This window comes from Lepisosteus oculatus, chromosome 14 (assembly GCF_040954835.1).
Source record: "Lepisosteus oculatus isolate fLepOcu1 chromosome 14, fLepOcu1.hap2, whole genome shotgun sequence".
In the NCBI taxonomy this organism is placed as follows: Eukaryota; Metazoa; Chordata; class Actinopteri; order Semionotiformes; family Lepisosteidae; genus Lepisosteus; species Lepisosteus oculatus.
The window spans coordinates 27,126,574-27,141,433 of NC_090709.1; the positions used below are offsets into that span (position 1 = coordinate 27,126,574).

At 51.3% G+C, this 14,860-nt stretch overlaps 12 non-coding genes and 4 pseudogenes across 12 annotated transcripts; all 16 read right to left on the reverse strand.

Annotated features, from left to right (window-relative positions):
* Positions 1–4,567: 4,567 nt before the first annotated feature.
* On the reverse strand, positions 4,568–4,676 carry LOC138218951 (5S ribosomal RNA; annotated as a pseudogene).
* Positions 4,677–5,213: 537 nt separating this feature from the next.
* Positions 5,214–5,332, reverse strand: LOC138245227 (5S ribosomal RNA). Its single transcript, XR_011193839.1, has one exon. It is a non-coding gene; the product is annotated as a 5S ribosomal RNA (ribosomal RNA).
* Positions 5,333–5,869: 537 nt separating this feature from the next.
* On the reverse strand, positions 5,870–5,988 carry LOC138218271 (5S ribosomal RNA; annotated as a pseudogene).
* A 537-nt stretch (positions 5,989–6,525) lies between these two features.
* On the reverse strand, positions 6,526–6,644 carry LOC138244223 (5S ribosomal RNA). Its single transcript, XR_011192836.1, has one exon. It is a non-coding gene; the product is annotated as a 5S ribosomal RNA (ribosomal RNA).
* A 537-nt stretch (positions 6,645–7,181) lies between these two features.
* LOC138244224 (5S ribosomal RNA) lies at positions 7,182–7,300 on the reverse strand. Its single transcript, XR_011192837.1, has one exon. It is a non-coding gene; the product is annotated as a 5S ribosomal RNA (ribosomal RNA).
* A 536-nt stretch (positions 7,301–7,836) lies between these two features.
* LOC138244225 (5S ribosomal RNA) lies at positions 7,837–7,955 on the reverse strand. The gene has a single exon (XR_011192838.1). It is a non-coding gene; the product is annotated as a 5S ribosomal RNA (ribosomal RNA).
* Positions 7,956–8,492: 537 nt separating this feature from the next.
* On the reverse strand, positions 8,493–8,611 carry LOC138217463 (5S ribosomal RNA). Its single transcript, XR_011181175.1, has one exon. It is a non-coding gene; the product is annotated as a 5S ribosomal RNA (ribosomal RNA).
* Positions 8,612–9,148: 537 nt separating this feature from the next.
* LOC138244226 (5S ribosomal RNA) lies at positions 9,149–9,267 on the reverse strand. The gene has a single exon (XR_011192839.1). It is a non-coding gene; the product is annotated as a 5S ribosomal RNA (ribosomal RNA).
* A 537-nt stretch (positions 9,268–9,804) lies between these two features.
* On the reverse strand, positions 9,805–9,923 carry LOC138218440 (5S ribosomal RNA; annotated as a pseudogene).
* Positions 9,924–10,461: 538 nt separating this feature from the next.
* Positions 10,462–10,580, reverse strand: LOC138244227 (5S ribosomal RNA). The gene has a single exon (XR_011192840.1). It is a non-coding gene; the product is annotated as a 5S ribosomal RNA (ribosomal RNA).
* Positions 10,581–11,116: 536 nt separating this feature from the next.
* LOC138244228 (5S ribosomal RNA) lies at positions 11,117–11,235 on the reverse strand. The gene has a single exon (XR_011192841.1). It is a non-coding gene; the product is annotated as a 5S ribosomal RNA (ribosomal RNA).
* A 537-nt stretch (positions 11,236–11,772) lies between these two features.
* On the reverse strand, positions 11,773–11,891 carry LOC138217335 (5S ribosomal RNA). The gene has a single exon (XR_011181047.1). It is a non-coding gene; the product is annotated as a 5S ribosomal RNA (ribosomal RNA).
* Positions 11,892–12,428: 537 nt separating this feature from the next.
* On the reverse strand, positions 12,429–12,547 carry LOC138218830 (5S ribosomal RNA; annotated as a pseudogene).
* Positions 12,548–13,084: 537 nt separating this feature from the next.
* On the reverse strand, positions 13,085–13,203 carry LOC138244230 (5S ribosomal RNA). The gene has a single exon (XR_011192843.1). It is a non-coding gene; the product is annotated as a 5S ribosomal RNA (ribosomal RNA).
* Positions 13,204–13,740: 537 nt separating this feature from the next.
* LOC138216233 (5S ribosomal RNA) lies at positions 13,741–13,859 on the reverse strand. The gene has a single exon (XR_011179945.1). It is a non-coding gene; the product is annotated as a 5S ribosomal RNA (ribosomal RNA).
* Positions 13,860–14,396: 537 nt separating this feature from the next.
* On the reverse strand, positions 14,397–14,515 carry LOC138244231 (5S ribosomal RNA). Its single transcript, XR_011192844.1, has one exon. It is a non-coding gene; the product is annotated as a 5S ribosomal RNA (ribosomal RNA).
* Positions 14,516–14,860: the final 345 nt, after the last annotated feature.

The following is a 14,860-nucleotide window of genomic DNA, read 5'->3' on the forward strand; positions in this document are numbered from 1 at the left end:
GCTGAGGGACCCCAGTCTATGCTGGACCGAAGCTCAGGGACCTCAGACTGGACCGAAGCTGAGGGACCCCAGTCTGTGCTGGACCGAAGCTGAGGGACCCCAGACTGTGCTGGACCGATGCTGAAGGACCCCAGTCTGGACTGAAGCTGAGGGACCCCAGACTGCACTGGACTGAAGCTGAGGGGCCCCAGACTGGACTGATGACCTTTTGTTAAGCATCAATAAATTTTTTAAAAAAAAAATCTGTTTAGCTTTTGGTTTTTTCCCTCCCCCCCCCCCCCAAGGTTGCTGCTGGGAGAGGTGTGAGTGGGGCCAGCAGGGGGCGCTCTCACCCTGCAGTCTGTGTGGGTCCTGATACCCCAGTATAGTGACGGGGGACACTGGACTGTAAACAGGCGCCGTCCTTCGGATGAGACGTAAAACCGAGGTCCTGACTCTCTGTGCTCGTTAACAATCCCGGGGTGTTTCTGGAGAAGAGTAGGGGTGTTACCCCAGTGTCCTGGCCTGATTCCCCCCCTGGTCTTGACCCATCATGGCCTCCGTATCACCCCCCTCTCTGAACTGGCTCCATCCCTCTGCTCTCCTCCCCACTGAGAGCTGCTGTGTGCTGAGCGGACTGGAGCATCATCCAGGTAGGGGCTGCACACTGGGGGGGCTGGAGGGGATCCCCCTGACCTGGGAGGAGCTCTGAGTGGAGAGTCCAGACTTATTAATTATTATTATTATTCGTGCTGCACTGGTCTTCAGTCCTGGCAGTGAGAGGGGGACTCTGTGATCAGTACAGATACTTATGACTGTCTAATAATACACGATACAAATGGAAAACAGGGTAGCGCTGTAGTCCCTTCGAAACGTTTTGAACTGCCAGAAGAAGTTTTCACAACCCGGACTCGTGAAGGTACAGGTCTTCTCCCTTTGTCCGGAGTAAGGTGAGAGGTCACCCCCTCGGGGCGCAGTATCCCCGATGCACTCCCCCACCACCACCCAAAACGACACACACTTCTGTGACGATTGGGAGACCCCGGTTCGACCAGCCCCTGCGGTGGAGGAAACGACCCGCTGGAGAGAATACGCAGACTCCACACAGAAGGGTCACCTCGGCATTTATTCCAACAGCAAAACAACACCAGAGAGAAACGGTCTCCGAAAGATAAGCGCACACCGGGAAAAACACGACAGGGTCATTACAAATGGGAATAGGAGTTCTTTTTTTTAATGTCGCGTTTCTACTTTATTAGAGAGAGGCACTGAACTTTGGGGAACGTGACATCCACCCAGTATTACTAGTAGGTTGATAAATATAAATGTTCTTTTTCCCCCCGTATGATACCTCGCGAAATATAACGATGGCCAACTCCTTAAGTTGAAATTTAAACCCTTCTCACGCTACAAGACAGTCCGTCAACATCGCCGCGGCCCGAAGTGCGACCTTCGGTATGACGTTGGCCGAAGGGGGTGGGGTAAGTACGTCACAGCCGGGGGAAGCCCCTATCACGTGAGAGGGGTGCGGCGGGCGACGAGCCCCAGGGGGCGAAGAGAAATTGATTTGTGTGGGGTGTGGAAACACTACACGACCGCGCAAGCGAGCCGTTTTTTTTTTTGTTTTGTTTTTTCCAGAACATCAGAACAACCGCAGAGATGACCATCGATCCACCTCCAGACGTTTCCTTTTTTGTCCTCTTTGGCCCCCAAAATAAAAAAAAAAACTGGGATCCATCGTGGCGTTGCCAAATTAAAACGTCAACCACTTTTCGGGCTTTCGTGCTGTCCATGATGAAACCGTCATGGTTGTGTAAGCATACGTTACGTCACAGACCGGCGGCGCTCGGACGTGAGGAGTGTCGTTACGTTTTTGAAACGGGCATGTCAGACAAGATCTCTGACAAGATCTCCGAAAAACCCAAACCTGTAAGATTCAATTTCAATTCAGTTTTTTTATATAGCGCCTTTCACAACACGAATGCCCCAAGGCCCCGAACAAAGGAGTTGTTCCACACCCCCGCCACCCTCTGTGTACAGTAGAGCCCCCTGTACTGACTGGAGGAGCTCACCCAGCTGTGTCTGGAGAGAAGCCGGGGTATCGGCTTCAACCACAGGGCTGGGCGGCTTGTTCCCCACCCCCACCCCCTTCTGTGTACAGAAGAGCCTCCTGTCCTGACTCCAGTAGGAAATGTCACCTGGAGGCAACACACCAGCTTCTTTTAACAGATCACCTCGGGAATCGGGAACAACGGAGCTGTGTGCGGACGTCTGTACGGAGGGGTTCAGCGCGGGGGGGCTCCGGGCTCGGGTCTGGACCCGGGGGGGGACTGTCTGTGTGGAGTCTGCATGTTCTCCCTGTGTTCTTCGGGTCCAAAGACAGGCTTTTGGGCTAATTGGCTTCTGGGAAAACTGGCCCTGGTGTGTGTGTGTCCTATGATGGAGTGCTGTCCTGTCCAGGGTGTGTGAGTGAGTGTGTGTTTGTCATGTGATGGACTGGTTCCTGTCCAGGTTGTGTGAGTGTGTGTGTCTGAGTGTCCTGTGAGGGACTGGTGTCCTATCCAGGTTGTGTGTGTGTGTCCTGTGATGGACTGGTGTCCTATCTAGGGTGTGTGTATGTCCTGTGATGGACTGGTGTCCTGTCCAGGGTGTGTGAGTGAGTGTGTGTGTCTGTGTGTCCTGTGATGGACAGATGGTACCAAGCCTGGACACCCATGAGACACTGGCTTCCTCAGAAGACTCTCACGGAGGGCACACTGTCCCTAACCCGGGTCCAGAAGAAACTACCGTGATCTATAATTCCTGCGCCTCGGAAGGGTTTATGACGTCTATGTCCGGCGCCCGCGCCCGTGGACCGGCGGTTTGGCGTCGCGCTCCGCAGCTCGAGCTTCGGTGCGAGGCAGGGCGCGAGGGAGTCGATGTGGCTCCGGCGCCATCTTTGCTGGTGAGTCAATTGTGACCGTTGCGGTACAATAAACCATCAATAAACCTTTTCCCACCCCGTCCAGTATTTCTGTCGCGGCCCACGTCCCTTACAATCGACAAACTATAAAAAAAACAGTAGCCCTTCGCAACATTACACGCCATTTTTTTTATTTTAAACGTCCGCTAGATACGCAGGTGGCTCGATACCTGTCTTATCCTCGCCGGCGTCTTTATACCGGCAAGTGAATTTTATTTGGGGTCCCTCAGAATTGTGACAGAAATGTCAGTGAACCACAATAAAAAACGAAACTTTTTTTTGAAAGGCGGTGAATGGATTTTCTGAGTAACCGTGTAGCGACTAACGTAAGGAAAAAAAAGTTGTCTTTCCCTACGAAGACGTTTTGGTACAGGACTTTCTTTAAATATCAGTTGTGCATAGCGTTTTACAAAAAGTTGATGATGATCTTGGAGATAATTGCAAAGGAAAATTGAGATAACTACCAAAACATTACGTGTGAAACGACAGGACAGAACTTTGAACCCACAAAGAAACAAAGGTATGAAATATTGCCTCGTCATGGGGGGTTGATAATTGTAGTAAGTGTTCCTAATTTTCGTAAAGAAATGTATATTATGTGACTCACACGTGAGATTTAGTGTATATACGTTTCATATTGTGCATATATACGGGGTTAAAAAGTGGAATGAGTATGATTATAAACTCGTGTGTCCTATAATCAGATTGTCCTATAATTTTTGAACAAGCTTTGATTAGACAGGTGAAAAACAACATCAGATCCTTTTTTTAAATATATTCTCACGTCTGAATATCAGCTTCTCCCCTCTGGCCAACATTTCAGGGCTCCCAGGTGTAGATCCCAAATTGAAACAAATATTAATTTGTTACCAAGTTAAACAGTTAATAGAAGTGAGTGACCAGGGTAAATAAAGGTGGGTCAGTGTAAACTGTTTATTCTGGACCAGACTTCGTCATGTGTGATATGTCATGACTTCTTATATTAAGTTTTATCTTTATATTTAGTTCTACATGTGTAATAGATGCGATGTGTGTCCATAAAAAGGTTTCTCCAGGGGAAAATCAAGTTCGTTTTAAAACCGTGTTTCCTTTTTAGGGTACGTTTGCATTCCAAGTGTGGGGTTTTTGCCTTTTTATCATATTTTGGATGTGAATCCGTGGTATTTTTGCTGAGACAAGTTGCCTTTCTTATACGCGGAGGGATCTGCTCGTGAGATGTCCGCTTGGTCCATTTCTGAGCTCAGTATAAGGTGTAGAAAGCATGACTGTCATCATAACCCGCATCTCACCCAGGTGTGGAATAATGTTGTGACTATTGCTTCAGCAATAACATGCTGATTGCATGTTTCTAGATGGGTATAACAGAGATCTCAACTACTGAGGGGCCTTATTAATAAAGTCTCCACAGCCGAGGCGCTGTGTCTCTTTTCAGCTGGCGATAAACCTTTCCTCGATCCTTTGCGGACTTGTAAAACTGTTCCTGATCAGAATAAAAAACGCTCACGCTAATACACAAGCACCCGTGTCTCGCCAAAGCTGACAAATAAACAGACGGTCAAGCCGCACTACACGTGTGAACAGGGGAATGAGTGAGCGAGCGGGGATAGGCCGCCTCCTGCGCTTAAAAGCTTACAGCACCTGGTACTCCCAGGCGGTCTCCCATCCAAGTACTAACCAGGCCCATCCCTGTTTAGCTTCCGAGATCAGGCGTGCTCAAGGGGGTGTGGCCGTAAGCGAGAGCAAGGCTCGCTGGCACCCTTCTTATTGAGAGGACAGCTCCGTCACCTCTTTTACGACGCTGCTTTTTTTCCCTTGCGTTTTTCTCTTCTTCCCACGTTCTCTCTCTTCACTGCCTTCATCCCCGCTCTATTTCACTTCAGCCTTTCACTCTTGCTTCCTTCCAATGAGGACGGAGCTGCGGGAGAAAGGGCGCTATAGAGGATCGCTGTGGAGAGCTGCTGCTGTGCTTTGACATCTGAGCTCTGTGGAAAACGATCTCAATACAATTCTGAAAAACGCGACTCTCCGAACGCCAGCCGAACAAGTCTCCACAGCCGAAGCGCTGTGTCTCTTTTCAGCTGGCGATAAACCTTTCGTCGATCCTTTGCGGACTTGTTAAACTGTTCATGATCAGAATAAAAAACGCTCACGCTAATACACAAGCACCCGTGTCTCGCCAAAGCTGACAAATAAACAGACGGACAAGCCGCACTGCACGTGTGAACAGGGGAATGAGCGAGCGAGCGGGGATAGGGCGCCTCCTGCGCTTAAAAGCTTACAGCACCTGGTATTCCCAGGCGGTCTCCCATCCAAGTACTAACCAGGCCCATCCCTGTTTAGCTTCCGAGATCAGACGAGATCAGGCGTGCTCAAGGGGGTGTGGCCATAAGCGAGAGCAAGGCTCGCTGGCACCCTTCTTATTGAGAGGACAGCTCCGTCACCTCTTTTACGACGCTGCTTTTTTTCCCTTGCGTTTTTCTCTTCTTCCCACGTTCTCTCTCTTCACTGCCTAAGTCCCCGCTCTATATCACTTCAGCCTTTCACTCTTGCTTCCTTCCAATGAGGACGGAGCTGCGGGAGATAGGGCGCTATAGAGGATCGCTGTGGAGAGCTGCTGCTGTGCTTTGACATCTGAGCTCTGTGGAAAACGATATCAATTCAATTCTGAAAAACGCAACTCTCCGAACGCCAGCCGAACAAGTCTCCACAGCCGAAGCGCTTTGTCTCTTTTCAGCTGGCGATAAACCTTTCCTCGATCCTTTGCGGACTTGTTAAACTGTTCCTGATCAGAATAAAAAACGCTCACGCTAATACACAAGCACCCGTGTCTCGCCAAAGCTGACAAATAAACAGACGGACAAGCCGCACTGCACGTGTGAACAGGGGAATGAGCCAGCGAGCGGGGATAGGGCGCCTCCTGCGCTTAAAACCTTACAGCACCTGGTATTCCCAGGCGGTCTCCCATCCAAGTACTAACCAGGCCCATCCCTGTTTAGCTTCCAAGATCAGACGAGATCAGGCGTGCTCAAGGGGGTGTGGCCGCAAGCGAGAGCAAGGCTCGCTGGCACCCTTCTTATTGAGAGGACAGCTCTGTCACCTCTTTTACGACGCTGCATTTTTTCCCTTGCGTTTTTCTCTTCTTCCCACGTTCTCTCTCTTCACTGCCTTCGTCCCCGCTCTATTTCACTTCAGCCTTTCACTTTTGCTTCCTTCCAATGAGGACGGAGGTGCGGGAGAAAGGGCGCTATAGAGGATCGCTGTGGAGAGCTGCTGCTGTGCTTTGACATCTGAGCTCTGTGGAAAACGATCTCAATACAATTCTGAAAAACGCGACTCTCCGAACGCCAGCCGAACAAGTCTCCACAGCCGAAGCGCTGTGTCTCTTTTCAGCTGGCGATAAACCTTTCCTCGATCCTTTGCGGACTTGTTAAACTGTTCCTGATCAGAATAAAAAACGCTCACGCTAATACACAAGCACCCGTGTCTCGCCAAAGCTGACAAATAAACAGACGGACAAGCCGCACTGCACGTGTGAACAGGGGAATGAGCCAGCGAGCGGGGATAGGGCGCCTCCTGCGCTTAAAAGCTTACAGCACCTGGTATTCCCAGGCGGTCTCCCATCCAAGTACTAACCAGGCCCATCCCTGTTTAGCTTCCGAGATCAGACGAGATCAGGCGTGCTCAAGGGGGTGTGGCCGTAAGCAAGAGCAAGGCTCGCTGGCACCCTTCTTATTGAGAGGACAGCTCTGTCACCTCTTTTACGACGCTGCATTTTTTCCCTTGCGTTTTTCTCTTCTTCCCACGTTCTCTCTCTTCACTGCCTTCGTCCCCGCTCTATTTCACTTCAGCCTTTCACTTTTGCTTCCTTCCAATGAGGACGGAGGTGCGGGAGAAAGGGCGCTATAGAGGATCGCTGTGGAGAGCTGCTGCTGTGCTTTGACATCTGAGCTCTGTGGAAAACGATCTCAATACAATTCTGAAAAACGCGACTCTCCGAACGCCAGCCGAACAAGTCTCCACAGCCGAAGCGCTGTGTCTCTTTTCAGCTGGCGATAAACCTTTCCTCGATCCTTTGCGGACTTGTTAAACTGTTCCTGATCAGAATAAAAAACGCTCACGCTAATACACAAGCACCCGTGTCTCGCCAAAGCTGACAAATAAACAGACGGACAAGCCGCACTGCACGTGTGAACAGGGGAATGAGCCAGCGAGCGGGGATAGGGCGCCTCCTGCGCTTAAAAGCTTACAGCACCTGGTATTCCCAGGCGGTCTCCCATCCAAGTACTAACCAGGCCCATCCCTGTTTAGCTTCCGAGATCAGACGAGATCAGGCGTGCTCAAGGGGGTGTGGCCGTAAGCGAGAGCAAGGCTCGCTGGCACCCTTCTTATTGAGAGGACAGCTCCGTCACCTCTTTTACGACGCTGCTTTTTTCCCTTGCGTTTTTCTCTTCTTTCCACGTTCTCTCTCTTCACTGCCTTCGTCCCCGCTCTATTTCACTTCAGCCTTTCACTCTTGCTTCCTTCCAATGAGGACGGAGCTGCGGGAGAAAGGGCGCTATAGAGGATCGCTGTGGAGAGCTGCTGCTGTGCTTTGACATCTGAGCTCTGTGGAAAACGATCTCAATACAATTCTGAAAAACGCGACTCTCCGAACGCCAGCCGAACAAGTCTCCACAGCCGAAGCGCTGTGTCTCTTTTCAGCTGGCGATAAACCTTTCCTCGATCCTTTGCGGACTTGTAAAACTGTTCCTGATCAGAATAAAAAACGCTCACGCTAATACACAAGCACCCGTGTCTCGCCAAAGCTGAGAAATAAACAGACGGACAAGCCGCACTGCACGTGTGAACAGGGGAATGAGCGAGCGAGCGGGGATAGGGCGCCTCCTGCGCTTAAAAGCTTACAGCACCTGGTATTCCCAGGCGGTCTCCCATCCAAGTACTAACCAGGCCCATCCCTGTTTAGCTTCCGAGATCAGACGAGATCAGGCGTGCTCAAGGGGGTGTGGCCGTAAGCAAGAGCAAGGCTCGCTGGCACCCTTCTTATTGAGAGGACAGCTCTGTCACCTCTTTTACGACGCTGCATTTTTTCCCTTGCGTTTTTCTCTTCTTCCCACGTTCTCTCTCTTCACTGCCTTCGTCCCCGCTCTATTTCACTTCAGCCTTTCACTTTTGCTTCCTTCCAATGAGGACAGAGCTGCGGGAGAAAGGGCGCTATAGAGGATCGCTGTGGAGAGCTGCTGCTGTGCTTTGACATCTGAGCTCTGTGGAAAACGATCTCAATACAATTCTGAAAAACGCGACTCTCCGAACGCCAGCCGAACAAGTCTCCACAGCCGAAGCGCTGTGTCTCTTTTCAGCTGGCGATAAACCTTTCCTCGATCCTTTGCGGACTTGTTAAACTGTTCCTGATCAGAATAAAAAACGCTCACGCTAATACACAAGCACCCGTGTCTCGCCAAAGCTGACAAATAAACAGACGGACAAGCCGCACTGCACGTGTGAACAGGGGAATGAGCGAGCGAGCGGGGATAGGGCGCCTCCTGCGCTTAAAAGCTTACAGCACCTGGTATTCCCAGGCGGTCTCCCATCCAAGTACTAACCAGGCCCATCCCTGTTTAGCTTCCGAGATCAGACGAGATCAGGCGTGCTGAAGGGGGTGTGGCCATAAGCGAGAGCAAGGCTCGCTGGCACCCTTCTTATTGAGAGGACAGCTCCGTCACCTCTTTTACGACGCTGCTTTTTTTCCCTTGCGTTTTTCTCTTCTTCCCACGTTCTCTCTCTTCACTGCCTTCGTCCCCGCTCTATTTCACTTCAGCCTTTCACTCTTGCTTCCTTCCAATGAGGACGGAGCTGCGGGAGAAAGGGCGCTATAGAGGATCGCTGTGGAGAGCTGCTGCTGTGCTTTGACATCTGAGTTCTGTGGAAAACGATCTCAATACAATTCTGAAAAACGCGACTCTCCGAACGCCAGCCGAACAAGTCTCCACAGCCGAAGCGCTGTGTCTCTTTTCAGCTGGCGATAAACCTTTCTTCGATCCTTTGCGGACTTGTAAAACTGTTCCTGATCAGAATAAAAAACGCTCACGCTAATACACAAGCACCCGTGTCTCGCCAAAGCTGACAAATAAACAGACGGACAAGCCGCACTGCACGTGTGAACAGGGGAATGAGCGAGCGAGCGAGGATAGGGCGCCTCCTGCGCTTAAAAGCTTACAGCACCTGGTATTCCCAGGCGGTCTCCCATCCAAGTACTAACCAGGCCCATCCCTGTTTAGCTTCCGAGATCAGACGAGATCAGGCGTGCTCAAGGGGGTGTGGCCGTAAGCGAGAGCAAGGCTCGCTGGCACCCTTCTTATTGAGAGGACAGCTCCGTCACCTCTTTTATGACGCTGCTCTTTTTCCCTTGCGTTTTTCTCTTCTTCCCACGTTCTCTCTCTTCACTGCCTTCGTCCCCGCTCTATTTCACTTCAGCCTTTCACTCTTGCTTCCTTCCAATGAGGACGGAGCTGCGGGAGAAAGGGCGCTATAGAGGATCGCTGTGGAGAGCTGCTGCTGTGCTTTGACATCTGAGCTCTGTGGAAAACGATCTCAATACAATTCTGAAAAACGCGACTCTCCGAACGCCAGCCGAACAAGTCTCCACAGCCGAAGCGCTGTGTCTCTTTTCAGCTGGCGATAAACCTTTCTTCGATCCTTTGCGGACTTGTAAAACTGTTCCTGATCAGAATAAAAAACGCTCACGCTAATACACAAGCACCCGTGTCTCGCCAAAGCTGACAAATAAACAGACGGACAAGCCGCACTGCACGTGTGAACAGGGGAATGAGCGAGCGAGCGGGGATAGGGCGCCTCCTGCGCTTAAAAGCTTACAGCACCTGGTACTCCCAGGGGGTCTCTCATCCAAGTACTAACCAAGCCCATCCCTGTTTAGCTTCCGAGATCAGACGAGATCAGGCGTGCTCAAGGGGGTGTGGCCATAAGCAAGAGCAAGGCTCGCTGGCACCCTTCTTATTGAGAGGACAGCTCCGTCACCTCTTTTACGACGCTGCTTTTTTTCCCTTGCGTTTTTCTCTTCTTCCCACGTTCTCTCTCTTCACTGCCTTCGTCCCCGCTCTATTTCACTTCAGCCTTTCACTCCTGCTTCCTTCCAATGAGGACGGAGCTGCGGGAGAAAGGGCGCTATAGAGGATCGCTGTGGAGAGCTGCTGCTGTGCTTTGACATCTGAGCTCTGTGGAAAACGATCTCAATACAATTCTGAAAAACGCGACTCTCCGAACGCCAGCCGAACAAGTCTCCACAGCCGAAGCGCTGTGTCTCTTTTCAGCTGGCGATAAACCTTTCCTCGATCCTTTGCAGACTTGTAAAACTGTTCCTGATCAGAATAAAAAAACGCTCACGCTAATACACAAGCACCCGTGTCTCGCCAAAGCTGACAAATAAACAGACGGACAAGCCGCACTGCACGTGTGAACAGGGGAATGAGCGAGCGAGCGGGGATAGGGCGCCTCCTGCGCTTAAAAGCTTACAGCACCTGGTATTCCCAGGCGGTCTCCCATCCAAGTACTAACCAGGCCCATCCCTGTTTAGCTTCCGAGATCAGACGAGATCAGGCGTGCTCAAGGGGGTGTGGCCGTAAGCGAGAGCAAGGCTCGCTGGCACCCTTCTTATTGAGAGGACAGCTCCGTCACCTCTTTTACGACGCTGCTTTTTTTCTCTTGCGTTTTTCTCTTCTTCCCACGTTCTCTCTCTTCACTGCCTTCGTCCCGCTCTATTTCACTTCAGCCTTTCACTCTTGCTTCCTTCCAATGAGGACGGAGCTGCGGGAGAAAGGGCGCTATAGAGGATCGCTGTGGAGAGCTGCTGCTGTGCTTTGACATCTGAGCTCTGTGGAAAACGATCTCAATACAATTCTGAAAAACGCGACTCTCCGAACGCCAGCCGAACAAGTCTCCACAGCCGAAGCGCTATGTCTCTTTTCAGCTGGCGATAAACCTTTCCTCGATCCTTTGCGGACTTGTAAAACTGTTCCTGATCAGAATAAAAAACGATCACGCTAATACACAAGCACCCGTGTCTCGCCAAAGCTGACAAATAAACAGACGGACAAGCCGCACTGCACGTGTGAACAGGGGAATGAGCGAGCGAGCGGGGATAGGGCGCCTCCTGCGCTTAAAAGCTTACAGCACCTGGTATTCCCAGGCGGTCTCCCATCCAAGTACTAACCAGGCCCATCCCTGTTTAGCTTCCGAGATCAGACGAGATCAGGCGTGCTCAAGGGGGTGTGGCCGTAAGCGAGCAAAAGGCTCGCTGGCACCCTTCTTATTGAGAGGACAGCTCCGTCACCTCTTTTACGACGCTGCTTTTTTTCTCTTGCGTTTTTCTCTTCTTCCCACGTTCTCTCTCTTCACTGCCTTCGTCCCCGCTCTATTTCACTTCAGCCTTTCACTCTTGCTTCCTTCCAATGAGGACGGAGCTGCGGGAGAAAGGGCGCTATAGAGGATCGCTGTGGAGAGCTGCTGCTGTGCTTTGACATCTGAGCTCTGTGGAAAACGATCTCAATACAATTCTGAAAAACGCGACTCTCCGAACGCCAGCCGAACAAGTCTCCACAGCCGAAGCGCTGTGTCTCTTTTCAGCTGGCGATAAACCTTTCCTCGATCCTTTGCGGACTTGTAAAACTGTTCCTGATCAGAATAAAAAACGATCACGCTAATACACAAGCACCCGTGTCTCGCCAAAGCTGAGAAATAAACAGACGGACAAGCCGAACTGCACGTGTGAACAGGGGAATGAGCGAGCGAGCGGGGATAGGGCGCCTCCTGCGCTTAAAAGCTGACAGCACCTGGTATTCCCAGGCGGTCTCCCATCCAAGTACTAACCAGGCCCATCCCTGTTTAGCTTCCAAGATCAGATGAGATCAGGCGTGGTCAAGGGGGTGTGGCCGTAAGCAAGAGCAAGGCTCGCTGGCACCGTTCTTATTGAGAGGACAGCTCCGTCACCTCTTTTACGACGCTGCTTTTTTTCCTTTGCGTTTTTCTCTTCTTCCCACGTTCTCTCTCTTCACTGCCTTCGTCCCCGCTCTATTTCACTTCAGCCTTTCACTTTTGCTTCCTTCCAATGAAGACGGAGCTGCGGGAGAAAGGGCGCTATAGAGGATCGCTGTGGAGAGCTGCTGCTGTGCTTTGACATCTGAGCTCTGTGGAAAACGATCTCAATACAATTCTGAAAAACGCGACTCTCCGACCGCCAGCCGAACAAGTCTCCACAGCCGAAGCGCTGTGTCTCTTTTCAGCTGGCGATTAACCTTTCCTCGATCCTTTGCGGACTTGTAAAACTGTTCCTGATCAGAATAAAAAACGCTCACGCTAATACACAAGCACCCGTGTCTCGCCAGAGCTGACAAATAAACAGACGGACAAGCCGCACTGCACGTGTGAACAGGGGAATGAGCGAGCGAGCGGGGATAGGGCGCCTCCTGCGCTTAAAAGCTTGCAGCACCTGGTATTCCCAGGCGGTCTCCCATCCAAGTACTAACCAGGCCCATCCCTGTTTAGCTTCCGAAATCAGACAAGATCAGGCGTGCTCAAGGGAGTGTGACCGTAAGCAAGAGCAAGGTTCGCTGGCACCCTTCTTATTGAGAGGACAGCTCCGTCACCTCTTTTTCGACGCTGCTTTTTTTCCCTTGCGTTTTTCTCTTCTTCCCACGTTCTCTCTCTTCACTGCCTTCGTCCCCGCTCTATTTCACTTCAGCCTTTCACTTTTGCTTCCTTCCAATGAGGACGGAGCTGCGGGAGAAAGGGCGCTATAGAGGATCGCTGTGGAGAGCTGCTGCTGTGCTTTGACATCTGAGCTCTGTGGAAAACGATCTCAATACAATTCTGAAAAACGCGACTCTCCGAACGCCAGCCGAACAAGTCTCCACAGCCGAAGCGCTGTGTCTCTTTTCAGCTGGCGATAAACCTTTCCTCGATCCTTTGCGGACTTGTAAAACTGTTCCTGATCAGAATAAAAAACGCTCACGCTAATACACAAGCACCCGTGTCTCGCCCAAGCTGAGAAATAAACAGACGGACAAGCCGCACTGCTCGTGTGAACAGGGGAGTGAGCGAGCGAGCGGGGATAGGGCGCCTCCTTTGCTTAAAAGCTTACAGCACCTGGTATTCCCAGGCGGTCTCCCATCCAAGTACTAACCAGGCCCATCCCTGTTTAGCTTCCGAGATCAGACGAGATCAGGCGTGCTCAAGGGGGTGTGGCCGTAAGCAAGAGCAAGGCTCGCTGGCACCCTTCTTATTGAGAGGACAGCTCCGTCACCTCTTTTACGACGCTGCTTTTTTTCTCTTGCGTTTTTCTCTTCTTCCCACGTTCTCTCTCTTCACTGCCTTCGTCCCCGCTCTATTTCACTTCAGCCTTTCACTCTTGCTTCCTTCCAATGAGGACGGAGCTGCGGGAGAAAGGGCGCTATAGAGGATCGCTGTGGAGAGCTGCTGCTGTGCTTTGACATCTGAGCTCTGTGGAAAACGATCTCAATACAATTCTGAAAAACGCGACTCTCCGAACGCCAGCCGAACAAGTCTCCACAGCCGAAGCGCTGTGTCTCTTTTCAGCTGGCGATAAACCTTTCCTCGATCCTTTGCGGACTTGTAAAACTGTTCCTGATCAGAATAAAAAACGCTCACGCTAATACACAAGCACCCGTGTCTCGCCAAAGCTGACAAATAAACAGACGGACAAGCCGCACTGCTCGTGTGAACAGGGGAATGAGCGAGCGAGCGGGGATAGGGCGCCTCCTGCGCTTAAAAGCTTACAGCACCTGGTATTCCCAGGCGGTCTCCCATCCAAGTACTAACCAGGCCCATCCCTGTTTAGCTTCCGAGATCAGACGAGATCAGGAGTGCTCAAGGGAGTGTGGCCGTAAGCAATAGCAAGGTTCGCTGGCACCCTTCTTATTGAGAGGACAGCTCCGTCACCTCTTTTTCGACGCTGCTTTTTTTCCCTTGCGTTTTTCTCTTCTTCCCACGTTCTCTCTCTTCACTGCCTTCGTCCCCGCTCTATTTCACTTCAGCCTTTCACTTTTGCTTCCTTCCAATGAGGACGGAGCTGCGGGAGAAAGGGCGCTATAGAGGATCGCTGTGGAGAGCTGCTGCTGTGCTTTGACATCTGAGCTCTGTGGAAAACGATCTCAATACAATTCTGAAAAACGCGACTCTCCGAACGCCAGCCGAACAAGTCTCCACAGCCGAAGCGCTGTGTCTCTTTTCAGCTGGCGATAAACCTTTCCTCGATCCTTTGCGGACTTGTAAAACTGTTCCTGATCAGAATAAAAAACGCTCACGCTAATACACAAGCACCCGTGTCTCGCCCAAGCTGAGAAATAAACAGACGGACAAGCCGCACTGCTCGTGTGAACAGGGGAGTGAGCGAGCGAGCGGGGATAGGGCGCCTCCTTTGCTTAAAAGCTTACAGCACCTGGTATTCCCAGGCGGTCTCCCATCCAAGTACTAACCAGGCCCATCCCTGTTTAGCTTCCGAGATCAGACGAGATCAGGCGTGCTCAAGGGGGTGTGGCCGTAAGCGAGAGCAAGGCTCGCTGTCACCCTTCTTATTGAGAGGACAGCTCCGTCACCTCTTTTACGACGCTGCTTTTTTTCCCTTGCGTTTTTCTCTTCTTCCCATGTTCTCTCTCTTCACTGCCTTCGTTCCCGCTCCATTTCACTTCAGCCTTTCACTCTTCCTTCCTTCCAATGAGGACGGAGCTGCGGGAGAAAGGGCGCTATAGAGGATCGCTGTGGAGAGCTGCTGCTGTGCTTTGACATCTGAGCTCTGTGGAAAACGATCTCAATACAATTCTGAAAAACGCGACTCTCCGAACGCCAGCCGAACAAGTCTCCACAGCCGAAGCGCTGTGTCTCTTTTCAGCT